The sequence below is a fragment of the Lonchura striata genome, chromosome 9, assembly GCF_046129695.1.
Source record: "Lonchura striata isolate bLonStr1 chromosome 9, bLonStr1.mat, whole genome shotgun sequence".
NCBI lineage: Eukaryota > Metazoa > Chordata > Aves > Passeriformes > Estrildidae > Lonchura > Lonchura striata.
The window spans coordinates 7,735,198-7,762,729 of record NC_134611.1 but is presented as its reverse complement, the minus strand read 5'-3'; the positions used below and the strand labels follow the sequence as shown (position 1 = coordinate 7,762,729).

The following is a 27,532-nucleotide window of genomic DNA, read 5'->3' as shown; positions in this document are numbered from 1 at the left end:
TGCTGCACACCATGAGCAGCAGCCATAGCTGTGAAAAATCAGAAGTCAAAAGGCCCAGACCAGCTGTAAAATTCTTAATGAAGAAAAAGGAGGAGGGCAGGACTCACCAAGGTAAGGTTATCACCCAACATTAACAAAAATAGGAGCACATCTCTCTCCTGCATTGCTGTACCCTCACAACTCTTCAGCTGGTTTCTCTCCAGCACTGGTTTCTCAGCTGATCTCAACAATCTGACTGAAAAACCTGCCTTGACACAACAATGTTTTAAAAAATGGTTAATTACTGTAATGTCTGTTAAGACATCAGTACTGTCCACAGTCCTAATGTCATTTTGGCATCTAAACTTCTGACCTCACAAAAGCACACAGCTCATCTGAGAGTGTTCAGGTGACAAAGGGAACACTAAAAAGCCATGTGTTCTCCCAGGGCAGCTCTTCTGCCCACTGACATTTTAAAACAAACAGAAGTTTCCTTTTGTTGTCAGGCATAAGCTGCTTACTGAAGGCAAATGTGCTTGTTTGCTGCCAACCATTCAAACCTCCCTTTCTGTTTGGGGGAAAGGAAGGAGAGAGGATTATCCAGCCCAGGATGGATAATCACAAATCTTAGGGTGAGTTCGTGTGAAAAGAGAGGAAAATGTAAATTGGTCTGATAGAAACATATTTCTCTTTTTAAATTATTTCCTCACAGAGCTTCAGCTAGGACAGAATTAAAGTGTCAACAGAAGAAACTTATGCTCAAGACTCTTTCTCAAGGTCTCAGAAATAAGCAAGCCTTGAGATCCCAATTCAGTGTCTCCTAAGTGTGTTTAGGTCCTAAAACCAGCCAAGAAGACACAACAGATTCTGGCAAGAAACGTGCAGAGAGCTTAGAAGTGAGATTCCTAAAGGTCTTACACATGCACCATGTAAAAAAGTCATTAAGAGATGTAACTAAAACCCTGCACACAATTTCACTACAATTCATAATTTATTTTTTTTAAAGATGCATTTTGGCTTAAGAGTAATGTTTAGATTTCAAGTAAGTAGGTGTATTTTCATTTCTATACCAAATTCTAATTTATTTTTTTATTAGATTTTCATCAAAGCATTTCCATGAGCGTGGAGAAAAGAGCAAACAAAATGTGCCATGCACAAATAAATTATTTCATTCTATTTTAAAACCAGTTTCCCTCCTGATCCTTCCAGTCATCAAGGATTTAGTGCTCTGAGACACTCCCTGCACAACTGAAGAAGAAAGCAAAAGGAGCCAGTTGTAAAATACTAACTTATTCCATTTTTCACCTTTGGGAATAAAACACACATTAATTATCAAAACTCTCTGCCTCTCCCTCCATCATGTCATTAGCACAATCCACAGGGAAGAACACCCTGCACAGCCCAATTCCAGCTACAATCACCGATGTATTTATCAACAGCCAATTCTAATTTCATCTGCTACTTGGTGTCAAGTGAGTAAAAAGCCAATAATATCCTCCCAGGGTGGTTACCTGCGGTGTAATCTCCATTTACACCTCGAACACAGCCTCCCCTCCAGGGAAAAGGAACCCCTCAGACTCTGGCTCCTGGATGTCACTCGACAGAAAATACTGACCTGAACACAGCACAGTAAGGCAGGACTTAATTCCCAAAATGTCATTTCTGTCCTCCTGAACTGGGTTTGTTTGCTGTATTTATTGTAGCAATGTCTTTTCCTTGTACAGTAACTGCCCTTGCCAGCACACTGCTTTCCCTAAGGCTACTTTAAATCTCTCTAAAAACCAAACAAGGATCCTTATCTTCATATCAAGTATCTGTGAGCAGTTGAGAGCAATACTGAAGAGCTTTAAATTGAGAGAGAGAGGGGTCAATGATGCAATGAGAGCACTTTGTCCCTTTCTATAAGGCAGACCAGAATTCAGTTTTGTTCAAAGGCACAAGCTCTTGGTGCCTGGCCATGCCAGGCTCTCCTGGCCCTCACCCAGGGAGGAGCTCTCCCATGTGCCATGGGGCTGCCAAAAGCACAAGGCAGTCTGCTGTGTACCACAGGGAAACCTAGCCTTAAATGAGAACTGTGTGCAAGGTTTCATTGTGTAGAGTTTATTGGCTTGGGTGTGATGCAGATAGCAATTAAGAGGTGGATAATGTCCTGGGTTACAAGATGTTAGTGGGGGTGGGTAATTTATCACCATCTGTTAGAGGTGGGGCAGTTATCTTCTGTTCATGGGGCAGTTTTCTTTATCTCTTCCACAACCCATCCTACCTCCAGATCTCTTCTGTTCATAGGCCATTAATTATTTATTATCTTCTGTTCATGGCCAGTGAGTGTCCCTGCATGGCTGATAAAATGCCATCATCCCATGGGGAGATGCTCTGCCCAGAGAGAGGAGCCAAGCATTCCTACCTGGATACAATCTGAGGTTTGGAGCACCACAGAGAGGCTTTTCCCACTGCATTCTCCCAGGAGCAGCTTTCTTCTCCACTGCCACATCCCTACCAGGATTTGCACAGCAGCCCATGGATATTCCCCTTGCTCAGGGCAGGGCTCTGCAGGCTCTTCTGCCCATCCTGGTGCCCAGGGTCAGCCTGACTGACCAGGCATCCCTGCCTCTACCTGCACCCCTAGCTGCTGAATGGCCAGCAAGAGGCAAAACCAGAACCCGAAACCCCTCTTGCTGCTGAGCTGTTCATCTTTCCTGACCTTTTTCCCAGAACAAAACCCCTGCACCCTGCCCGTCATCACAGCATTGATTTGTAGAGCAGAGCCTGTTTCACTGTCTTGCTCATCCTATTTTCTTGGTCACAGTTGGTCACACACCACTCCTGGCTGCTGGCCACTGCCAGAAAGTCTTTTTTATTTTATTTTTTTTTTTTAATAAGCTTCAATAAAAATCTGATTGTGATCTTTTTTCTCCTTATTGAAAAAATACTGTATTAAATAAATAAAAACTAAGCAGTAGCTGATTGGAGAAGGAGTGAAGTGCACCCACAACCACTCCCTCGTTATCACTGTTATCAAGGCCAGTGTCATATCCTGAGATGAGAGAAACTGCAACCTCTAGAAAGTGTCTGAGCACACTGAAAGCAGCAAATCGACCCAGGCTGGGAAAACAAAAGAGAATACACTCAGTGGCATTAGTCCACTGACCACACCATTTTTATTCCCAGTCTTTTACACTATGCAACTGTTGACGGGGATGGATTCTAGCAACAAATGGAAGCAAACCTTGTGGGGATTTAGTGCCTACTTGGAGGGACTACAGCAGGTTAAGCCTTTCCCAGCAGAAGTGAATTTTTTTTTTTTTTTTGTTCAAATTCCATTTCATGGCACTTCTTTAAGACTGGAAGACAGAAAAAATTATACTGACATTTAACTCGCAGCCTGGAGCCAGCTAATCAGACAGAGCAGGCGAGCACAGCAGCCTTAGGAAAAACACGGGGGAAGTGGGGGAAGGAGGGGTGACAGTGGGAAGCAGTGCAGCAGGAAACCTGGCTGGGGATGGGATGACACGGGCTGCAGGAGACAGGACAAGGCTGTTCTGCACAGGAGGGAGTGAGCAATGAAGGGATATCAACAGAGAATAACCCAGCACAAGGAAAAGAGGAAACTGAAGCACAAAGGGGAATCGATTTTGCTCCTGGGGAGGAAATTTTCTTTCAAATGTAGCATTAACCAAGAGGAGTTGCATTATATGGCACCCAGTAAATATTTTCAAAGTGGTATGTGAATAATTATCACAGAGTGCATTGAGGAAAACTTCATTGTAAGCTGTGAGAGTGCATCATAAATGCACTTCCTCAAAAATTTCGTCATCAGTTCCCTCTCCAATAAATTGAAGCCTGTTAGATACTCGTATTTCAGAATATAGGATGGGTGTTACTTGGTTCACAATAATTTTAAATAATAGCAACGCCTCCAACGTTTCTTAAAGTCCTCTCCTTATTTTCTTATTTCAGTTCAGGTGCAAAATTAACTCTGGAATACCAACAGCTTAAACAAATGCATGAGCATCACCTGGTGATTGAAATTATTGAGTAACAATACATCAGACTCAAGAGACTCACAGTACTTTACAACTCCACTGAAACTACATATTGCAAACACATTCATCTTGATGGGATTTGATCTCTTAAGTTCTTCCTGAAAATCACCTCAGCTACCTGACAACTCTGGTAGCTTTTTCCAAGGAGGATGAATGGATCTTTTAACAATTGTTTTTCATTCTCTTCAGTGGAGGATTATGGAGTATTACTAGATCGAAACACTGATCATATGATGCCAGCATCAATACACACACAAGATATGCTTCTAACACAATACTATAAAATAATACATAAACCTGTTTTCTCCTTTTCCAAACTTTGCACAGGCATTGATGACCAGCCCTAAATCTAGAAATTGTTTCTAATCTTAAGGACACAGGGGCTGGAATCCAGTGGCTCATGTAAAGCTCTGCCAAGAGCAGGACCACAGTCCCTGACTCAAGGCCTGAAGTCACCAACTCCTTCCTGATAAATGATCTCTGAAATAGCCACCATCAGCAGCAATATCAGATGCCATTGCTCTTACAGGACTAAACAGCCACAACTATGGAACAGCTGTAGGGAACAGAGCTGAGCAATGTGAGCAGAATCAGCAGAGAAGGAATAAATCAACAAGTTGGAGACTGAGATACAATATCTGAGAGCTGAAACCTGATGGAGTGCAGACTTCCTACTTGATTTTCTATTTTATTCTTCATTTTAAAATTCATGTGGTGAAAGTGTGAGGTGATAAAAGGCCAAGTATCTGCACTTCAGCCACTTGCAATGAATACAAGTGAAATATACAGTATTATTGGAAAACCAGAAATATCAAAGAAGTGTGACAGAAGCATGAGATGCCAAGACCAAGGAGCTTATTCTTCTTTTCCTACTGCACTAAAAAGACATTTGCTGTCTCAATAGATATCCCGTTTTTAGTGCCACTTCTTAAAATATGGGAAAGATCAATTGGAGGGGAAAAAAACAACAGACCACCAAAAAACCCCCCACTACAAACAACTCTGTGATTTCAGAAGCACTGTCACCAAAAAAAGAACCAACATTTCTTTGTTTCCTCCTTCTTCCTGTAAAGCAAAGTTGAGATTAATTTAAGGAGGTGCTAAGCATCATCCACAAGTGTCCAACAAGACAGTAACAGAAGAGGGCATCCATCAGTTCTTCTTGTGCCACTGACAGAAGGACAAGTGGGAGAAGAATTAGGTATTAGAAAAATGAAAGTCTTGTTAACAGTAAGAGTGGTGAAGACCCAGAACAGGCTGTCTAGGGAAGATGAGAAATCAATATCCAGGGTTTAAAAAGAGGTTAGACAGACTGTCAGCTTCTGGAGGTGAGACAGGTACACTTGATCTCACCTAAGAGCCTGGCAATACACTAAGTTATCTCCCAAGGTCTTTCCCACATCAGCATTTTTGGGATTTTTTTTAATCATTCAAGCAATTTGTCTCACTTATGGGATAATTTCATGTATGAAAGAACATATTCAATACTAGTGCTGGTATATATTAACTGATTCTTACCCTCTTCCATCTCTTTTCTAAATGGAAGACACTAAATCCAGTGAGAAATTAAATGAGGTTTATTCATTTTTACCCCTCTTGCTTCATTTTGTTTTCCTGTCTAAGGCCTCCATGCTCTGGGGTGTTCACATCCTCCAGCTTCTTTTCCCTCAAAGACTTTTATGAATAACAAAATATTCTGCAATTCTGCTCTAAGGTCACTACACAACTCATGTATTTTGTAAATCATAAGGTGATGTCTTGATCTTGTCCTTCCTTTATTTAAGTGCACAAGGTGCCCTCAGGTCTGTGCAAATTGACAGCAGGCATCTGATTGCTGCAGAGGAAAAGAATCCACCTGCACCACAAGTCTTGGTGCTCTGAACTGACAGGAATCTCTTCTGACTTTCAGAAATTGGACTGGATGATTTTAAAAGGTCTTTCCCAACCTTAGTGATTTTAAATGAATCTAGTAAATCTGTTCTCAACCTGCCCTCTGAAATATCTCCTACTGCAGGACAGTCCTCCTGACTACTAAATAACAGGACACTTGACAATATTGTTCTCCCACAAGATGAAGTTCTGTCCTTTACCTGTAGTCTGGGGAGTGACTTTTGGATTACTGAAGGACTTTGCAATGCAAAACAAATTAGAATATCAGCATTTGCCAAAAAAATACTGACTCTGGGACCTGCAAGCAGAAGAAACACAAAACATCTTTTGTGTTTTAAGTATCAGCAGATCTAGGCTCAAACACCTGAGCAGAAAATTTCTGCTAAAAAGAGGGTTTGGACAAATGACCCCAGTTTGGTGACCCTCCAACACCTCCCAGGGAAGCCAGGCTTGCAGGTGCTGGGCCCTGGGAAGCTCTGCAGTGCAGGCTGGCTCAGGGAACATCCCATCATTGCAAGGTGGGCCAGATTCCTCAAACCAGAAATTTCACCTTCAAATCCAGTGCTGGTTGAAAAGACTGGAATCTACTGGTGCTTCAGAAATAGAATGCAAATTCCTATTTTCCCAAAAGCAGCCAAACACACACTTTTCAGGCAAGGAACATTACCAGGACCATTTCTGCTGTGATGGAGGTGCACTGAGGAAAAAAAAACTGATCTACTTTCCTCAGAACTGCCCATTCCTCACAGATTGAAATCACTAGGTGACATTTTTAATCAGTATTTCTAGATGGTATTGCTAAAATGAGAACATTAGCAAGCTCATTTAAATTTGCAAACTAAACCCATTTGAACATTACTTGAGCACAAGAAAGTGGCAAAGGCACATGAAGTTAAAAGACTGTGAAGAACAAAAAGCTCCTGGGCACTGCACTACCCTCCCTAAGCTCCCCTTTCTCCCATCTCATTAGAGAACACCAAGGAATAACTCTTTCTATCCAAATCCAATCAAAATTCAGATTAAAATCTCTCCTGTGAAGAGCAAGTACTCTTGGTGCAAAATTAAAGGGAAGTTTGCTTTCAGGATTGGAAGTCCCACGTTTTGGAGGGTCTATGGAGGTAAATGGGGCATTGACCACACAAAAAAAAAAAAAAAAATAATATCACACCTTATTTCCTGATAAGTTGGATAATTTACAAAGAAAAACCACACAGCATTCTGTTGTTTCTAAAGCTTTGTGAAATTAAAAGTATATTTTCTTCCAGTCAAAGTACACAAGGATGCAAGACAGGAATGAGGCTGGGAGTGTGACAGTTCAAACTCACTCCAGACGATCTTGAACTCTGAACAGAACACCTGTACCCTCTAGAAATGTTGCATTCTAAGAAAGGAAAAGAGAAACACAATAGGACAGATGTGGGAAATCTGCTACATGAGCTTTAATTGCAGCCATTTGTAACCTGCATTTCCCTCAGATATGTATCTTATTTTTAAGCAGATATTCCTAATTAAGCAGAGGACTTGGTTATCACCAGGTGAGTGACTTGCAGAGTCAGGTTATCAACACCATTAAATAACAAAAGCAACGCCAGATATTGATCCAGCATTAGAAGGCCATCACAAGCTGCAAGATCCCAGGAGCAATTAGGGGACAGGAAGTATGGAAGACACCAGGACTACATCTCTTGCATCTGAATGAGGACTCAGCACGACCCTCATCGACTGGGGAGGTGGCAGGGTCTGGGATGGGTTATTCACAGCCTCCCAAGCTCAGGATGTGACCCCACTGTGTTCTGCAGGGGTATTCTCATGGCCCTTCCAGCCAGGGAATCCTGCTGTCTCCCTAACCTAAACAATTCCCTGGAGTGGTGTTGAAAAGAAGTGAAACACAAGTCCTGTGCATTGCTGTGCTACCAGGTCTTTGTTCCATTCTGGAAATGTCATTCCAGGCTCATAAGGTATTGCATGACTGGCCCAAGTTTTAAGGAAGCTTAAAAATATGCAAAAAAATCTTATTTTTGTATTCGTTGTGCCTGTCAATCACAAAACCAAAGCTTTAAGATAAGGGGATCCTGAACTATTTGTGGGTTTACATTAACATTTGTCAGCTTATGGGGCACAGTGCAGCAAGTTGATAAAAATCTGGGTACCTCTGGTCATTTGGGAAAAAAAAAAAATAAAGCAGCACCGCCACATGCCCATGGCAGTGTTAGGGATAAGGTCCTCAGTGCTGTAACACTGTTCTGTGTTTTGGAAGAGAATCAGGGATCCTGCACCAGGCCCTGTTTCACAGCACAGAAACACCCACAACTCAACCTGCTGGACTTTCAGTCCACCCATCAAATACAATAATATTTTCCATTTCTCCAATAATTTTCTTTGCACAGTCTCAGGGTGACACACAGACATTGGTGAGAGCTTGGAAATCAATCGAAGAGGCAGGTAAATATTAGTGTATTATTTGCAAACATTAAGACTGAAGTACTGAGGAGTCTCTGGTCAGAAAATCAAACCCTTCCGTCCTTCAGCCCTTTAATTTTATACATCAAAGAGTTACAATGCAAAGAGACAGTGCCAGAAAGCAGCCTCTGAAACTCAACTAAATGCTCCTTGAAACTTAAAATGAAAAGCTCACCAGTCTTATGTTGTTTCTGTTAAGCAATGCATGCTGTGGTGCTGGCTCACGGGTGAAACAAATTGCTGCTCTAAGTCTATTAAAAAGGGAAAAAAAGGCCACCATATGGTGCTGACTGCAGTAGCTCTTAGCAGGTGAAATGCATCCAAAGCTGTAGCTACCATACTTAATTATTGTGACAAATTCAGTCATTCAAGGTGGGGATTTCTTTGTTTGGGTTTATTATTTTGTTGTTGTTATCTTTAAATAGGTTAATGTGGTATTCCCACCCTGAAAATAATACTGGGGAGAAGAGGCTAGAGGAGGGGAGGAGAAACCCCACATCTCACACAGATATTTGTGACACCCAGAAGCAGGAAGGGGGTCAAGCACACTTTGGGATAATGAGGGAGAAGGATGCAGAGTAGAAGGGAGTTTCTCACAGAGCATCCTTGAACTCCCTCAGGAGAATCCAATGAAGAAACAGCAGCACTGACACCCCACCCAACACACCTGCACTGATGGAGGTGATGGAGTCACACAGACCTGTCCTGACCCCTGACACTCTGCTTGCACCCCATGAGAACAGTATAGAAAAAAAATATTTACAGAAGTATTTACAAGAAGAAGGTCTTGGGCTTAATACACCTCAGATTCTACAAGAAGCATAGGCATAGTATCTGTCCTTTGATGTGAAGGTGTGCCAAAAAATTCCTGGAATGGTTTCAACGTGGCTGCTGTCTGACCTGAAGGTCCCTGGTGTCTGGTGTGCACCAAGAATAGTCCAGAGAGAGGGATTCCAAAGAGTACCTTAAACACAAACAAGCCTCCAGACCAAGTGACTCAGAAATCAATTAGCCCCATGCATAGACGAGGCACGTTGCCAAGTGATTTGGTATTTAGTGTAAAGTTTCATGGGATACTGCTGGGATCCTCCCCAGCAGCACCTGCTCTTCTATTCCCCTCGCTGCAGTTCAGCATCACACACTCCACGTGTGGCTCACATTTACAAGGATTAGATTAAGTTATTCCAACCATCTGACTTCTTCCTTTAATAAACTGGATCACAAAGAGTCAAAGACATTATTTTGTTCAACAGAAATCCACGTGTAGTTTCCCCAGTTCTCCATGCCCTGGATCATGTATATGTACACCCACAAAACATTATCCTAATTCAAGCACCCAGAAATGCCCTCCTCCAATTCAAATAATTAAAAAGTTCCCATGAAGGACCCAAAGGTTTGATTCATTTCTTTTTTTTTTTCCCTCAGGATAAAAACTTCAGGTGAATCCAGCTGATTATATTCATCATGAGCTGAGCCCCTGAGGTTCCCACAGCCCTATGGAGTAGTTGCCTTGATCATTTCACTCCTACAAGTTGTACATTCATTTATTAAAATCATCCTAAATCCAAACTCTTTAACATCTTGCAAAGAGGATACACACACACGCCCCCATATATTCACACACATTTGGAGCAGTGATGAAGTAATTTCCTTTCCCTTCTAAAAGCACTAATTTAAAATAAAATTTTCACTAGGAGGAACAGCTAAGAACTTACCCGCATCCAAACCTATAGAGTTTGCGTAATTTTTTGCATTATTTATAAAAACCTTGTTGGGTTGTTTTTTTCCTTCCCCTCATAAGATTCTAAGAAAAAAAAATCGGGGGGAAAAGAATTTGGGGTTGTTTTTTTCCTTCCCTTCATAAGATCCTAAGGGAAAAAACCTTTCTGTGGTCCCTTCCACGCTCCCACTAATTTTCTCAAACAGCCTGCAGTAATTTCCCTGAATAGCTTCCAAAATGAATCCCATAAAACAGCTTCTCACTGGAACTGTCTTATCTGTGGGTGAGTCAAAGGATCAACTCATTACAGAGCATATTTGGGGAAAAAAAAATCCAAAAATAAAACACCCAAGCAAAAAAGAAAATGTTTGTCATTTTAAATTCATAAATACACATTTTAAAGAGTGCATATCCTGAGCTGCAGGCGCCTTTCTGTGAGTTAGAAATTCCCAAAACCAACACTCCATGCAGCCACAGCAGCTCCTCCTTATTGTAAATGCAGGCGAACCCAATGGGAAGAAATGAGGATGTCTGACTCAATTCAGAAGGCTGAATTATTTATTTATTATAACTATGCCAAAATATATTCATATACTATATAAAAGGAGAATACTAAAACTACATACTACTTTCTCTGACTCTATCTCTAACACAACTCGTGCCCCTTTCTGAGAGCCCAGCCCCAGGTGGGTTGGATTGGCCACCAGGCTCAAACAATCCTCACCAGAATCCAATCAAGCACTCACTCCAGGTAAACAATTCTCCAAACACATTCCACATAAGAAAAACAAAGAGCAGAAATAGAAATTGTTTTCTCTTTCATTTCTCTCTGTGTCCTTCTATAAAAAAATCCTGTGAGGGAGAGAATGTGCTTGCCACACCTCCTCATCCCAGAAAAGCAAGCCTGAGAAGGGGAAAATTCAAAAAAAGCACTGAAATACAGCCTTGCCAAAAATCCCAGCTGATGTGGGGTGGCAGGGAGGCATCCCCAGGGCTCCTGGAAAGGTCAGCACAGCCTGGGTGGAGCAGCACCAGAGCTCAGAGCACACAGAACACAGCTGGGCAGGCTCAGGAGCCAAACTGGGGTGGCCACTGGCCAACAGCAGCCTTGTCCCAGGTGACAAACCCCTGGTGACAAACAGAATCAGGTTTTTCTAACCAATACCTAAAAACAGGGGACACCAGGAAGTTTTGGTAAAGGTTGTTCTGCATTAATGCTATTGCAGAATAACCCAAATGATGAGCTCCTTTTCTTGTACATCTCAACAAATTAAATTCCAATATTTATTTGTCTTAGGCTGAAAGATGCAGCTGGGAGAGAAGGGGTTTACATTTTCCATTTTAAAGCAGGCCTTCCTTAGCAGACACCTATCTTTTCAAACCAGGACATTATTGAACTGTTTAGCATAGCTATGTTTGGTATGGTAACCAAATAGCTTGAATAAAAATCTGAACTCCCAAACCAGCTTAGCTATGTTTGGTATGGTAACCAAATGGTTTGAATAAAAATCTGAACTCCTAAACCAGCTTAGCTATGTTTGGTATGGTAACCAAATGGTTTGAGTAAAATCTGAATTCCCAAACCAGCTTAGCTATTTAATGTATTGTGGGCACACCTTTTAAATCATTAACTCCACTGAACACAAAACAAGGATCAAAAAAATAACTGCTCACTCTTTGGTGCACAGGCTGATAATTTATTGTGAACTTGTGAAAGGCAGCTGAAGTTCTGTGATAAATCAGTGTCATCACCTGGTCACAGACACCCAGAGGGGGCTGAGCAGCAGAATCAAGGTGTCATCCCCACACCTCTGCAGGGTGATGATGTGTGACATGTTTTGCTCCTCAGAGCTCTCTCACCACAACCTTTCCTCAGCACGGAGCACTGGGGATAAAACCAGCACTGATGTTTATCCTGTGCTGCCCAAGCTCTTCATGGAGAGCAGAGGCCAAGCCTCAGAACAACAGAAATAAAACAAATCTGTTACGCAAGCCAGCAGAACCAGCACCTAAAGCACCTGCAGGACCAAACTGAATTCTACACACCTCTCTCACAGCCAGCTGGTCTCCCCCACATTTCATGGCTGGGAAAAACAAGACTCAGAACTTCATCCTAAATTAAAATTTTTAGACAGCTCAGAAACTTATTAACCACCACTCCTTCTTTACTATAAAGGACATAATCTTCGACTCTCTGACCACAAACAACTCAGCCTCTTAAAAATTTACTACAGGGAAATGCATTTTTGAATGAGATCCAAGCATGGCTCAAAATCTCAGCTGTCTTTGTTCCAGGATGCTGCGAGGATGAATCTGGGCAGGGGGTGGAGGGAGAGTGTTGTGAGCAAGCTGGCTCTACTGATTTCTTGTAAATACCACAAAAATGAACACTTGACCACAATCTATGAGTTGGATATAAAGAGAGAAAATAACTCTTAGAGAAATGAGTGCTTTTAAGTGCTTCTTGAGCATCAAATGGGACAAAACATTTATGATTTTTTTTCCATCATGGTGTGAAGCATTGTGTCAGGCCGGATCAACCCCATAAAATTATTTTGTGACAATGCATGTAAATGGTTTTAACATTCTCAGTCCCTCCAAAGCAAGAGCAAAGACTACCCAAGCCATCTGAGAGTTCAGAATTGAAATAGGGCCTTTGAAGAGATTATTTGCAGACTAATCATATATTTTTTCATGGAAGCATTCAACAATTTGAAGTACCATATTCACATAGCACATTTTGCCTTCCACAATTACCTCTGAAAGAGTCACTGAAAAATTATACACTGCATAGACAAGAATATATCTAAATGATATGCATGTCTAACAGAAATAGATTATTTTCAAGGGGTCCTAAACCCAGCTTTTCCATTTGTTCATGCAACTGCATGCAATAATAATTTATGTATAAGAATCTATTCATTTCAATCAGATACACACCACTTATGGGCCTTTCTGTTCGCTCATTTTTGCATCTTTATATTAAAAAAAAATTAGATAGATTGTTAAAGGTATTATTTTTGGGTTTTTTTTAAATCACACACATGTGTGTGCACACACAACCACCTTGTTCAGGACTCAAAGAATCAGTCCAACAAATCCTGCTGAAAGTGATAAAAAGAAACTAAGAAACCAAGGTACAATAACACTGGTTTGATACTTAGATCCACCCAAAAGAAAAACCTAGCTGTCATCACAGAAAATTTTCCTGATTGCCTATTTTTAAAAAATCCTGCTTCAACCAAAACAAAAGGATTTCAATTTGCTGCAGCCCTACTTGGTACAAGGAGCCTGAGAGAGACCTGCACAACCCAAAAACCTCAGGAACCACGGATTTGAACCAACCCAACTCAAACCTTGGGAACCACAGTCCTGCACCAACCCAAACCAAACCCAGGAACCACAGACCTGCACCAAACCAAACCCCAGGAACCACAGACCTGCACCAGACCAACCCAAACATCAGGAACCACAGTCCTGCACCAACCTAAACCAAACCAAAGCCCCAGGAACCACAGACCTGCACAACCCAAACCCCAGGAACCACAGATCACCAACCCAAACCTCAGGAATCACAGACCCTCACCAGACCAAACCCCAGGAACCACAGACCTTCACCAGACCAAACTCCAGGAACCACTGACCTTCACCAGACCAAACTCCAGGAACCACAGACCTGAACCAAACCAAACTCCAGGAACCACTGACCTGCACAACCCAAACCTCAGGAATCACAGACCTTCACCAGACCAAACCCCAGGAACCACAGACCTTCACCACACCAAATCAAACCAAACCCCAGAAACCACAGACCTGAACCAACCCAACCCAAATCAAACCTCAGGAACCACAGTCCTGCACAACCCAAATCCCAGGAACCACAGATGTGCACCAAACCAAACCCCAGAAGTCACAAGTGACCCCAGGACAGGGTGAGGAAGAGGCAAGACAGATTTTGATTTAATGTGATCTTGTGGATTTATTAACTTCAAGTCTTATTCAAGACAAAAGAGTTAAAAAGAAAATACAGGTGAAGATGAAGCAGTTTTGGCAAGTCTGGTATTGATACACAGACTGTAACTCCTAAAACTGGAGCAGCACTGTGGGATGGGTAGGAGAAGGCTACCCTACAACTCCTCAGCCAAATTTCCTTTCCACACTCCTGTTTTCATCCTGGCCTTTTACCATTCACAGTGGCCAGCTTTGCTGTACAGAACTAAGCAGAAGAGTCATGAGTTTTGTCACATTTCAGTGCCACCATGTCCCAGAAGGGAACAGTGTCACCTCCTGTCCCCACAGACCCTGTCTGTTCCCTACAATCACCAGTGACCCAGTCCTGCTGCTGGGCAGAGAACACAGACCACCTGCATCACAGAATACAGCTGCCTTTAGTACTTTTCCCAGCACAAAGAAATCAGATTAATGCCATAATCAAAGTCCATGTTCAAAAAGCCAAGGCTTTTCTTCAATAATAAGGTGGTATTTGTAAAACCATGTGGCACAATAATGCAAGGTTTAATTTTCTTCTGTGCTTTATCATGGAGAAGGGAGAAAAATCTCCCTTCAACTCCTCATTCATGAAACATCCTTGAACCTTGGGTTCTTACCGAAGCAACTGACTCTTGGATGCACCAACAGGCAGAATTGCCAAATTTGCTTTCAGTAACTCCTTTAAAAAAATATATATTTAAAAACCCACACCCAAACAGAAATCCCCCAAACTCTCAGCATCTTCTAAATTTTCTTTGTCTGTGTGAGGAGTGCATTAGATCAGATATGGGATATTAAATGGCCTTTAAGCCTGACAGCAAAGAGCAGCTCTAATGGGAGTCCCAAATTGTGCTGCCAGCAATCCAGTGTACTTACAAAACAGCAACATCAAGATGCCAGAACACTGCCATGACCTATATTTCCTGCAAACCAATTTTCTTCTTTGTAGGGTGGATGGAAAGAATCCAAGTGCTATTTAAGTTCCTTTTCTTTCTGCTGGAACTATGCCTTATCATACACATTATTCCTACACCCAAGTTTTCTGTGCCCTACAGCTTTTAAAGCAGGAATTATCTACAGTCTATTTATTTATTATAAGCAGTAAATACTGCAAAATTGTATTTAGGCCACAATTATCAGGTGAGACCAGAATTCTTTGTATCTCATTTCCACACTTTTAAAAGAAACCAAACCCCTCGAAGGGGAATCTTAACAGAAGAGTCTTACAGAAGGATACAGGTCACACATTCCAAGGAATTTCTGTGGATTCATTACTGATGATGCCAAATTTTCCAACATTTATTAAAGTGAGGGGTTTATTCTTTTGTTTATTCCCATGCTATGGGGGAAAATTGTATCCTTTAAGGAGAACATTAAAATCAAGACAACATTTCTAGTAAAAAGGAAATATCTGTCCAATTTCTTTGATCCCCCCCACTTGTTTGTGATACCCCTATAAATTCCACTTTTGCTCTAACATAGGAACTTTGCTCATTTGTTATACGCACTCTGCTCAGAGCAGTCAACAAAACACCTGAAAGGATTCATGATAATCTTGTTTTCACCACCCCACCCCCCCTTACAGCCACCCTTGCCAAATGCAAACTCTCCCCCTCAGGCAGGGAAATTTGGAAGCAGAACACCTGATGCAGCTTTTATTCCAAAATTGTCTCACGTGTGTTGAGTGTCAAAAAGAGCCATGTTGTGCCACAGCACCCACTTGTCTCAGGAAAATTGAAATTGCTCGGTGTCTAACACTTTGAATGATTTCCCAACTTCTCACTTGCCCCATCTGCTGCTCTCAGCTCAGTTTGATTTGTTTTAGCCTTTGTGTCTGCAGTGGCACCAACAAAACTGCAGCATCACTGCAAGCTCCTCTGCTATGGAGTGCTGCCAAGGCTCTCAGATTCAGCCTCCTCCAAGAGAAAAACACTCAAAAAAATAAGATTTCTGCCTCATTCTGTTGTCTCTCCCATCCTCCAACAGAATGACAAGCAGCTCTCCTGTTCCAATGCTGAGCTCTAAAATAATATCCCACCTACAAAATAACCAACATTGAAATTACAAATCAGATGTCCACAGAATACAGCAAAGCACATGAATGCCACATCTCAGACACAATTTTACTTTCTTAGTTGCTCTAATTAGCTAAGGAATTAAGGAAAAACTTGAGTTTGTATAGGATTTTGTTCTTTGCTGTTAGTATGGTACTTAGAGACCTTCAAAAATACTTTCCAGCATTCAAGGGATTCTGAAATCAGACATAGAACTTTAAAACAGGTGGGGAAATTGATAAAAACAATAGGAGATACACAACATGAAAGGGGGTTTTTGGTTAAGACAGTGCACAAGGTGGGCAATCACAGTGCAATGGAATCTGGATACACTCACACGAAGTTTTAAAAAGAACTTTAAATATGATGGAAGAAAGATCTTAGAAACAACCACATGGAGAAAAAAGCCACAATCAGTCCATACAAGTGTCCCTTAAAAAAACTCAACTTAGACTGAGAATAATCTTACAAAATAAACTAAAAACCCCAGACTGACACTTATTTACCTTCCCACAGAAGAGTTAGCAAGCAGAGCAGTGAGGGTTCACAAAGATGCAGATGTAGCTGTGAGAAGAGAATCACTCAAGACTCTCCCTTGGGAGCCACCAAGGACTAAATATATCATTTTGTACAGAAAAAAAAACAACTGATGGGGAACAGCCCCCACAGCTCACACCCCAACGTGTGTTTCTGTCACTATGAGCACCAAGCTGACAAGAGCTCAGAACTCCAAGACAGGGATCTCAAGTTGCCTTTAGGTTTGCTCAAAAAAAGGTCTCTTCTCAGTGAAAAAAATATTTAAACTCTCCAAAACCTCGGCATTCACTTCTTCAAATGCAAAGTGCCAACAACACAAAAACAAGTGGCTTGGCCTGGTGTTTGTTAGGGATGTTCAGGATGGATCAGGTAAGCAGGAACTTCTGCTTTTCTTAGGAAAACACACAGTGAGGTACCACCACAGCCTCTGGCACCAGCTCCACCCTGCTGAATCCCTCAGCTGGATTTCTCACAGTTCCCCCAGTGGGATATTTTTTTCCTCAGTGTTCATTCCCTTCTTCTGGTGAAGGGAACGAAGCCCAGCTCCACAATTCCAAAGATGTATGGCTGTACCATTTTCAAAGAGAAGTCACTGAGCACGCTGCCACTGCAGCAGACTGAGCAGCCGGTCACAAAGGCGGGCAGGTCCTGAATTTGGGAACGGCGTGCAGCAGCCATTGGGAAGTAAATGAGGCAGAAAGTGACTGAGCCAGGCAACTGCAGGGCTGGGAGCACGATCAGGTGTGGGAGCTGCAGGGGAAGCAAAGGTGAGCTCAGCCAGAGAGCCAGCATTGACACCTGCAAGGTAAAATATTATGTGTGCAACTGGAAATCTTCATGGCAGAAGAGGCTGCTGTGGCATAAACTGCTCCTGTGAAAGCCTTTGGCACAGCAGTGAGTGTGTGTCCACACTTCTTCAGTAATCAGGGAAAATAAATCAGGATACATATCAAATTAACCAGCTTCAGTGTACATGCCACTTTCCTTCATAGATCAAATTTCTCCCATCTCTGTTTCTATTTGCTGACAGCTAAAAAACACTATTCCATCCCCTAGTTTGTAGTTTTGAAATCAGGGCTCTGTGATCTCCTTGCCATTCTTAGAAGCCATGAGGTACAGCCTGACCCCAGTGAAGAAATCTTAGTGGGTTACTGCTTTGTTCCACAACACCCTGAAAGAAAAGCTGCCAGCCAAATGTCTCCAGCCAAATGCAAAATACATTATTAATGAAATTAGAGCGAGGAACCTTTTTGCATGCCTCTTTTATTAAATAATTCCAAGCGACTCCGTTGCACAATTACAGCATCTGAACTTTGCTTTTTAAATGTTGCCATGTGTAATCTCCACTGTGTATTTGCACTTGAAATGGTAATCTGAAGGCAACAGAGTCTGCAATAAGTGGAATTGTTAGTGAACTCTATTCAAGGTCCTACCACTAAGAAATGTACCCTAGGGTCCTCCATAAGATGACATTCTTACTTTAATATTAAGATTAACATTCTATTTCTTCAAGATTTGCTTTTAAAAAAATTACCGAAACAGACAAGCATTACCACAGAAAAACAACATATTTTAAAGAACCATTTAGAATTAAAACTGCTTCCTCAGTTTCCAGAATTAGAAAGAATTGGGCAAACCATAACCTACAGGAACAACAGTGATGTTCAACCTGGATCACTTCTCCACAGGGAAGGAATTCCTGGTGGAATGCCTGTGGTTGGGCATGAGATAACCTGAGCTTGTGCAAAGCAACCTGTGAAGGAAAGAGGCAAAAATGCAAAGGAAATAAAGAAAATGCCAGGTCACCATAATCAGGGAAGGTTCTGAGCTGCTCATGGAATGGGTGGTGGGGCACTTCCCTGTCCCAGCAAGCTGTGCAAATCTGGCTCCAGCTGATAATGATCAAACCTAATTACAGCCTGACAGCCCTCAGTGGCTTATACAGTGCTTAAGATTTTATCACAGGTCTCATGATATTTAGTGTTCTTCTTAAACCCTAATTCCTCATGTCAAGCAATTACCCAAGGTTCTCCACTTGCAATAAAAATTGAGTTTCTATGCTGTGAGATTGGAACAAAGCTTCAGACATGACCTAAATGGAATCTAATGGTTTCTAAACTTCTTTTTTTTTTTTTTTTTTGAGCCAGGTGCAGATAGATACAGACATATCCAACACAAGAGTTGGATAAGAACAAGCAGATCATGACAAACACCAAGGGTAGAGCACCTATCACTGAGTAAGGGAAATAAGAGGCCTTAAACCAAAATCACTTCTCGTGTTCCTCTCTTTTGCTGGGCTGACATGAAAGCTTTGTCTAGTGCAGATTTCACCCAGAAAACAGACATTCGGCTAAAAATCTCTCATTTTTGTTTCTATAGAACAGTTCTTGCCTTCCTAACTTACCTGCCCAACTCAAATCCAGCACAGCAGTCCAGAAACTTTAACAGTCCAGAAAATTTACCTACCTGCTCCATTTTTTCTTCCAGATTATACTTAGAAGACACAACTGTAGAGAATTCAAATGACATAGCTCAGAAGGAAAATTAGATACACATGACTTGTAAATTGAGATATCCCTGGCCTTGGACCAGGGAAATCTCTAAGTCCATCACATCAAACCAGCAGGCAAGAATTTTGATAATGCAATCAGAAAGCTGGTAAAGCTTCAATCCCTGATCTGCTGCCACAGCCAAAAGGGTGAATATTCACTGCAACTCTCCTGTCTTCATTCTGCCCATTTTAGACTTGATTCCTAAAGCAACCTCAAATCTGCATAATAAAAACTGAACACTTCAGACACTGTGGACAGCTGACCTTTACAAAAAAATGATTCTATTTCAATAATATGTAAGAAATTCTGCACTGGTATCCCACATAGGTTGTGTAAGGACAGCAGGGATTCTCCAAACTTCCCTTTTCCCCATGGATTTCCATGGCTCCGAGAAAAGCAATATATTTCATCTACCAAAGTGGGATTATTATTTGAGAAGGTGATGCCCTGATCCCATTTTTCCAAACTCTCAGTGAAAACTCACAATTACACATCCACTAACCACAGGGCAACTTTTTTATGGAAAACCACTGTGGAGCACCTGTGATTTAACTGACCCCAGCAGTGGCCATGGAGAGCCTGCTCTCAGCCCTAACTAAGGCTTTACTCCACCTCTACACAGACCTCCAGTGGGCCAAAGCCTTTTCCACATGAAAAATACTGAACTAATATAATTTAAAGCATGAATTTAAGCTCATTTGAAGGGCTGAAAAGCCAAGTGAAGGCATGGTTATTTCAATAGTAAAGTTGCAAATCTCAGTTTAGCCTCAGCTTACTGAAAGCTTCTAAAAGCTAAATCTATATAAACCAGTCCTAATCTCCAAGATGTTTCTCATAAGGGCCTCTACCAGCTTAAGAGTGGAGGGAAAAATAAATCAATTTAAAGTGAGACTTGCTCAGTGATCATGCACATGTCAAAACTGCGACTGGAGGGACTTTGGTCTACTGACAGTAATCACACACTTTAACACAAGCCCAACATCATCTCTTCATTCACCAGACAAATAAAATTTCATGTTGGAAAACAGTAATGACAACAGTTAATATTTTCAGTAATAAGTTATCCTCACAGAGAACACTTGACCTTCATTGTAATTTCCACACAGCTTGCAGTAAACCACCTGAGTGTATACAAAATGTAATGAATAAAGAAATATTAAAAACTATAGAATGTTATTAATGTAGGTCACAATTCAAACAGCACAATTACTGAAAAAAATGTTTGAAACTACATCACTCCCGATCCTTTTCACACTGGATGAGCTACTCTATAATTTATTTTGCCTAACAACAGCTTCTGTCCATATTGTCTCTCTTTATCCCCAAAGACTCTTTTAATGCAGCCCACTGTGCCACATGACAGCACAATGCCCACACGAGGCATGAAATGTCACAGATTGCAGCTTTACACCTGGCCAGCATAATAGATTCATCCAATTCTTCCATGCAGTGGAAACATTTGTTGTGATTTTGTGGGTCAAGCTACAAGAGGCAGATGGAATGGGCACTTTATTTACACGAAGGGTCCCTAAGCACATTCACTTTGTTTATCAGGGACAAAACCCAGCCTTGCACAGCTATCTAAGAAGCCTTAGACCAAAGATGTTATTTAAAAAGAAGAGAAAAAGTGGTTTCCTCTGAGGCTTTTGGACAACAACCATGAGTTCTTCTGACCCTTGACATTACATTCCACATGTTCTGAACATTCTTGAAAAGCTCAAAGTTGGGGTTTTGGTTCACATCCTGAGAGGAGATCCACCTGTAAGTTAAAGCAAGTCTGACAGTAACAGAGTGGTGAGACTCTTCCCAGCACTGTGAAATCCCACAAATTCTGTAGGAAATGCAGCACAGCAAGTCAGAGTGGTCAGCTCTTTAATTTTAACCAGAAATTCAGAATGAGTGGATGTAGATATTGGCTTTACCCATCATTCCATAGACCATAAAACAACTTTAGCTATCCCCAAAGACACAAAAACTTAGAAAGAAAAAGCCTTGGATACGAAATGTATCACTTGATATATTATGAATATTTTGAGTAATTTTGAAACTGCATTTTAGATTATTGACATTGATGTTACCATGAGAGTTTTGGGGCAAATTCCTATATAAACAGCAAAAATCTTTGCTACGAGCAGAGTATTAACCCTGTTATCTTTTAATTATTTGTGTTGCACATGAGTATCACTGGCATGTATGGGTTGGAAGCATAGCCTACCTATATTGGATCTTGCAGGAAAACAAAATCTCAGGACAGATTTTCCAGTAAAAAAAGAAAGGGAAAAAAAAGCATCTACTACTGCATTGCTCTTTTTGTTAACAAAATTATACAGTAAAGTCTGGATGCATATCTAATTTTATCTCCCAGCATCTGCCACTGCTTCATGACCTCTAAGATAGTCTGCAAGCATGTTGATAAACAGATTAAAAGGTAATTCAATGGATACAGAGCAATCCTCTGAGTTCCCAGAACAATATTTGACTGAATCACACCAAACACGCCATCCCTGAACCTCCAAAGGAAGAGGAAGCCCCTTCTCCCCCCGAGAAGCAAACTGCCATCCTACTGTTTGCCTTGCCTGAATACCAAAAAGCACTAATATATACATTTGTAACCAGACACTGAATTTTTATAGAGAAGAAGTGCCTGTTGGCTTGTTTGCTTCAGAAAGGATTCAAGTTCAGATAACTAAATGGAAAATTGTGATTATGGAGAAGAAAATATTTTATGCATCCACTCCTTTCTCCTGGAATGCCGGTTTCAATAAGATTTATCACATTTACTATTGACAGATGATTCCATCATCCATTAGTCCCCATAAAACAGGGAAGAAACCTGGCAGTCTGGTTCTTAGGGAAGGAGGGAATTATGCCCATGGCAGGAGGCTGGAATGAGTTGATCTTTAATGTTTTTAAGCCAAAAAACTTAAGGTTTTTAACCCAAACCATTCTGTGATGCTATGCCATGGCCAGTTGAACTGTAGGGAATATTCTCCACATGAAGATCTCTTAAATTGGAATTTGGGCTTTGATGTGCAATGCTGAGTATTGGGATTTGCTTCTGACTCAGCAGCTCAGGGTGAAGAAAACCCATGGCCAGGTGGAATTGCCAGGTGTGCCCAGAGAGCCCTGACCCTGTGGGAGGAAAGCAGATTCACTAAAGCAACTCAACTTGAAGGAAGGCAAAGCTTCCTTCATCCTCATGAAGAAGTGAAAGCTCAGGATTTCAAATGAGATGTAAAATAGAGCCTTGACCATTCATCGTCATTAAAGATCCCATGAAAACTCCCACAAGAGTAAAAATGTTAACTAACACGTCCTGGCCAATATCCAACTCGGATAATTGCATTCTGCTTCCTAAATTCCCCTTGCAGTTTCAATTGGATTAGTTTTTCTTCATTTCTCTTCCCTAAACCCCTCCTGCATAATGTTTCCAGCCTGGAATGGCTGCTGTATTCCACTCCAGAGGTGTGTGAATTATCAGTGCTGGGCAATCCCAACATACATTTTGGATATATTAGTCAGGGAAAACACTCTCTGAGCTGGAGTAATCCCCTCACCTCTCACTGAGGAGCATTTAACTTTACAAATGAGAAATCCCTCTGATGTTAGTAAGATTTTTTTTCTTCTATTTTTTCCTAAAATATTGCCCTGCAAGGAATGATACCAAACCAGCCTCCTGCCAATTAGGAAAGTCCTTTTTTGGGCCATATCCTCAGCTTAAGGAACCAGCTGCACTTGCTTTGACTTCAATAGGGCTCTGCTACATTAAAACAGGAGTAAAAATTCATATAGTGTTTTTTTTTTTTTGCACTAAGTCACTCATGTTTAAATGTTGGAAGAATTAAAGGAGCTGGCTGTTGAATGCATCAATCTGTGGTTATAGAAGAGGAATATCAGAATGTTTCTCATTCCTTTTAACTGGCTTGCAAATGTTCATGCTATTTTAAAGGGAAGTTGGAGGCTCTTTAAGTTGGCAAACTGATGAAAAATGAAAGTGCTGTGAAATATGAATCTCCTTTTGTGTGCTACGTGTATTCTACTGTAAATACTCACAACAGTATAGAGGCAAGAAAAGTCCTGACCCAGTGCATTTTATGAAACAGGAGGAGCAAAGGTGATTTATGTGCATAAAAGCAAAAACTGACAAGCCTTTGATTTTCTTGCAGAACAATCCCAAAATGATTGTCAAGACTGCTTAGGTTTTTTGCCCTCTGCACTTCCTGTAATAGGATCATTTTATCCAACACACTGTTTTATAGACACTGTGTATAGGGTCATTTCCACCTGCTATCCATGTTACTCAAAAGAATACTTCTCATTCCCACTTCCAAGAGCTCTTAGCAGCAGTTGAGATTGGCTTGTTTTCCCTTCCAGCCTGCTCCTGCATCCCTGGTTAAGCATAAACCCACAAACACACCACTTAGTCCTTCTTTAGAGCTCTGGACGCAGAAGGACATCCTCAAAAATCCGAGAGAGCAATTGTAGAGAGGCTGCAGTCAGAAAAATGGGGAACATGGGGAATACACCCATTCTGGGATTTTCTCCTGAATATCCTAACCCTCCTCCTTTTTCCCTGGAAGGAGGTGTCACTATTTGTCAGCTCCACACTGGACTGGCTGCAACATCATGCTTAATTCCCTTGCCAAAGTGTGGATGGAACAGGGGGATGGGAAAGCTCCAACAGCATCCTGCTTCTGCAGCAAACATGCCTAGGGAAGGGTATGGAACTGAGTGAGGAAATTCAGAGGGTGAATACCAGGCACCAGTGTTGGCTGAGGCTCACCTGATGAGCACAGATGGATCACAGAGGGATTTTTAGGTCACCATCAGATGGTTAAAGAAGCACAGAGCGTGTTCCTGATCTCAGCACACACATGAGTTTGATTAGAGCTGGTCACCAGAAATCAATGACACTTTTCTGTCATCTGCTGCCTGGGTGCCAGCCTTGACTCCAGCTCAGCTCCTTTTGCACACAGCTGACATCCACATGGGATATGACATCCATCCTCCACCACAGACTCCTCTGTTCCCATGGTTTTGCTCCAGTGGAGAAATGGGCTTGAGCAGGAGAACTTTGAGGTTTGCATCCTTATGATAGGTAGTGTCAAGATTATATTGCATTTACAGCAAACACAGGATGGAAACTTTAGTCCTCTCACAGAAATTGGATTTCAAAAGTGCACGAACTGTTTATTGCCTTTGTTTCATGAACAACCTGAAGAAAAGACTGGAGTGAGACAACTCTTTCAGCCACTCCTTCCTTCCCACTTTGATTTCTTTTTAGGATTACCCTGAATGAAGTGAAACATTTCCACTTCTGTGCTCTGAAACAGCTACTGCCATGACAATCAATAAAAATTAGCATGACTACAGGAACAACACAAGGGATTAGCAAGATCTAAAAATGGATGGACTTCCCTGCCCTCCTCTCTGCATCTTGAGGAACCCTTCCAAAAAACCTGATCATAAACGTTTTAATTCTCTGTCAGCTCTCTGGGGAAAATCATTACAGAGGCAAAATTACAGAGCAGTGAGTGCCACTCTGCAATAAGTGTCTGTCAGTCAAGCAGACATCACCCCCCAGTCACCACCAGCGTTCCCATCCTCCAATCCAGAAAAAACAGTGCTGGGCATGGAGAGCTTGCTTGGAGCACTGCTTGAGTGATCAGGCCAAAGCTGTAATCAGCCAGTCAATGGCACAATAGCTTAATTCTTTATTTATTAGTCTGTCTCCCCTCTCTGGTTCAAGCAGTTTATACACTTAATTCAATTTTAAGATCTATGGGTTTGTTTACTAGAGCAAACAAAAACCAGTAATGAAGAGCTGTAGTTAAAGAAAAGTAACCAAACTGTTTGTCTTCTGCTCAAAATTAATCTTTTAGCACCAAATATTGACATTAGAAGCTTAGTTCCATGTCTGCTTTTCACACCTGCCAAGCACACACCAGAGAATTTGGTGTGAAATCACTGAAGGATAGATGCTGACCTGTGCTTTCAGCAGGACATCCCAAAGAAACCACCTGAAATCTAGTGGGGTTCCTCAGAACAAACCTTAATCAATCAATTTGCCAACACCGTCAACCTCAGGCATCTTCTCTCCCTTTTATCTCTAGTCTGACTCGCCTTCATTCTTTGCAGCACCAGAGACAGAATAAACCATACAAGAGGAGAATGATGGTATCATCTCCCACTGCACTCTGCTTGGTCAAGGAAAGGCATTAAAGCTGGAGACCTCTCTGCCAACTGAAGGGAGAAGGAAGGAAGGAAAAGGAAAAAAAAAAAAGAAAAAAAAAACAGAAAAACCTGTTGCAAAAAAAAAAAAAAAAATTCATCACAAATAAAGCCTTGGGTTTGGAGCTTTGCTTCTTTAGATTTTGGGTCTAGATTTACCACTTACACCAACGTCTACAGGCAGTTTAACACCACAATTAAAAAAGCACAAGCAATTCTACCCAGATTCCTTAAATCCAACATAATCACTTCCCACAGAACTACTGAAGTCTACTGAAAACATAGCTGCAGCATTAGAGGGTTATTTGCTCCAAGGACCTTTTTAATATGGCTGTATTGTAATACTGCAGTGCAAGAGCCTCTCCAGCCATAAAAAGAGATTTAGCTCAGAGACACAACTTGTGGGCAATGAAAAACACATTTGCTTCAATTTGCCATCATTTAATAATAGCATTATTTAACAAGATCAGTTAAAACAACCAGCCTCAGAAGACACAGCAGTGCACTTCTTCTCTCGAGACTCCGAGGGCACTGAAATGAAATTCATTCTGCAAACCAAACATGCAAAGCAACCAGCACCACTAGAAAGACCACATTCAAAAGGGAGAAAAACATTTTAGTGACTGACCAGAAAAGAGAACCCCTCTCTATATCCACAGATATGCACATTTTACTTTGAAGCTGCTGTATATTTCACTGGCAAGGAAAATAACATTCTTCCCCTGGAAGTAACATGTTTATCATTACACTTATATTTCCATTCAAAATCAAAAACACACTGAACGTGCACACATGGGGAAGCAACTACCGAGATCTGGGTGTATTCTGTATCACATCACTAGTCAAACCCCATATATCCTCACATAATTATTTTTCTACAAGGTTATGCCTAGTTGGCCACTAACATCCCTGATTAATCATCTCGACTACAAGAAGGCGTCGAGAAGAAGGTAGAAGGGCAACAAAATATTTATTCGGGCTGTAAATATTAACCCAAGAGGGGACAGCTGGTTCAAGTTGCCCCTTCCCGGCTGGCACGCAGAGGTGGATGGCGAGAAAACCCTGCTCGGGAGTCTCTCTCACACACACACACACACACACACAAATAGAAAGGAAGCGGTGCCTCACGTTCATTCCCAGCACGGCTCGGAGATGCTCGCTAGGGCTCGAAGTTGCCCGTGGCCGGCTGTGGCAGTGTTAAATCCCCGCGCACGGCCCCGAAGCGCGGCTCCCGCTCCGCTCGCATCCCCGCTCGCCCGTCCGGCCGGCGGAGCGGGCGGCACCGCGCCGCCCGAGCATCGCTCCCCGCCTCCTCGCCGGCTCCGCCGCGCCAGCGCCTCCCTCCCGCCGCAAAAACTTTGCGTTAACTCCGCCGGGCTCCGCGGGGCGCCGGGACCCGCTCCGCGCACGGCGGCGATGGGGCGGCTCCCCCCGCGCCTCCTCCTACCTGCAGCCGCGCCGCTCCCGCTGATGCTCATCCTCATCCTCATCCTCCTCCTCCTCCTCCTCCTCCTCCTCCTCCTCCTCCGGCGGCGGGCGGGCTGCGCGCCCGGGGCTCGCTGGCTGCGGCGCTGCTGGCGCGGAGCCTGCGCGGGCGGAGGCGGCGCCGGTGCCCTGCAGCTCCGCGCTACCGCATCCCCCGGCAGCGGCAGCGGCAGCGGAGCCCCCCGCCCCGCCCGGGCCGCGGGGAGCCCCTCCGGCGGCTCCGGCCCGGAGTCCTTCGCCCGGCTCCCCTGCGAGGGGCCGCGGCTCCCGGCCCGCTGCCCTCCCGCTGGAAGCCCCCGGGGCCCGCAGCGCCCGGCTGCCGGCCCTGCCCTGCCCGGCCCTGCCCTGCCCTGCCTGTCCCTGCCCTGCCTGTCCCTGTCCTGCCCGTCCCTGCCCTGCCTGTCCCTGCCCTGCCTGTCCCTGTCCTGCTCTGCCCTGCCTATCCCTGCCCGTCCCTGCCCTGCCCTGCCCTGCCTGTCCCTGCCCTGCCTGTCCCGTCCCTGCCCTGCCTGTCCCTGCCCTGCCTGTCCCTGTCCTGCTCTGCCCTGCCCTGCCCTGCCTATCCCTGCCCGTCCCTGCCCTGCCCTGCCC

The 27,532-nt window shown here is 42.7% G+C and overlaps 1 protein-coding gene across 5 annotated transcripts in view; it reads right to left on the bottom strand.

Annotated features, from left to right (window-relative positions):
* Positions 1–26,787, bottom strand: part of DAB1 (DAB adaptor protein 1) — a 419,748-nt gene extending 392,961 nt beyond the window's left edge. For 2 of the 5 annotated variants that reach the window (XM_077785332.1, XM_077785335.1), the window contains exon 1: positions 26,585–26,785. The gene's annotated coding sequence lies outside the window, so the exon portion shown is untranslated. Of the gene's footprint in view, positions 1–26,584 lie in introns of all 5 variants that reach the window. The other 3 variants (XM_021542209.3, XM_077785336.1, XM_077785334.1) reach the window with 2 other exon arrangements.
* Between the last annotated feature and the right edge of the window lie 745 nt (positions 26,788–27,532).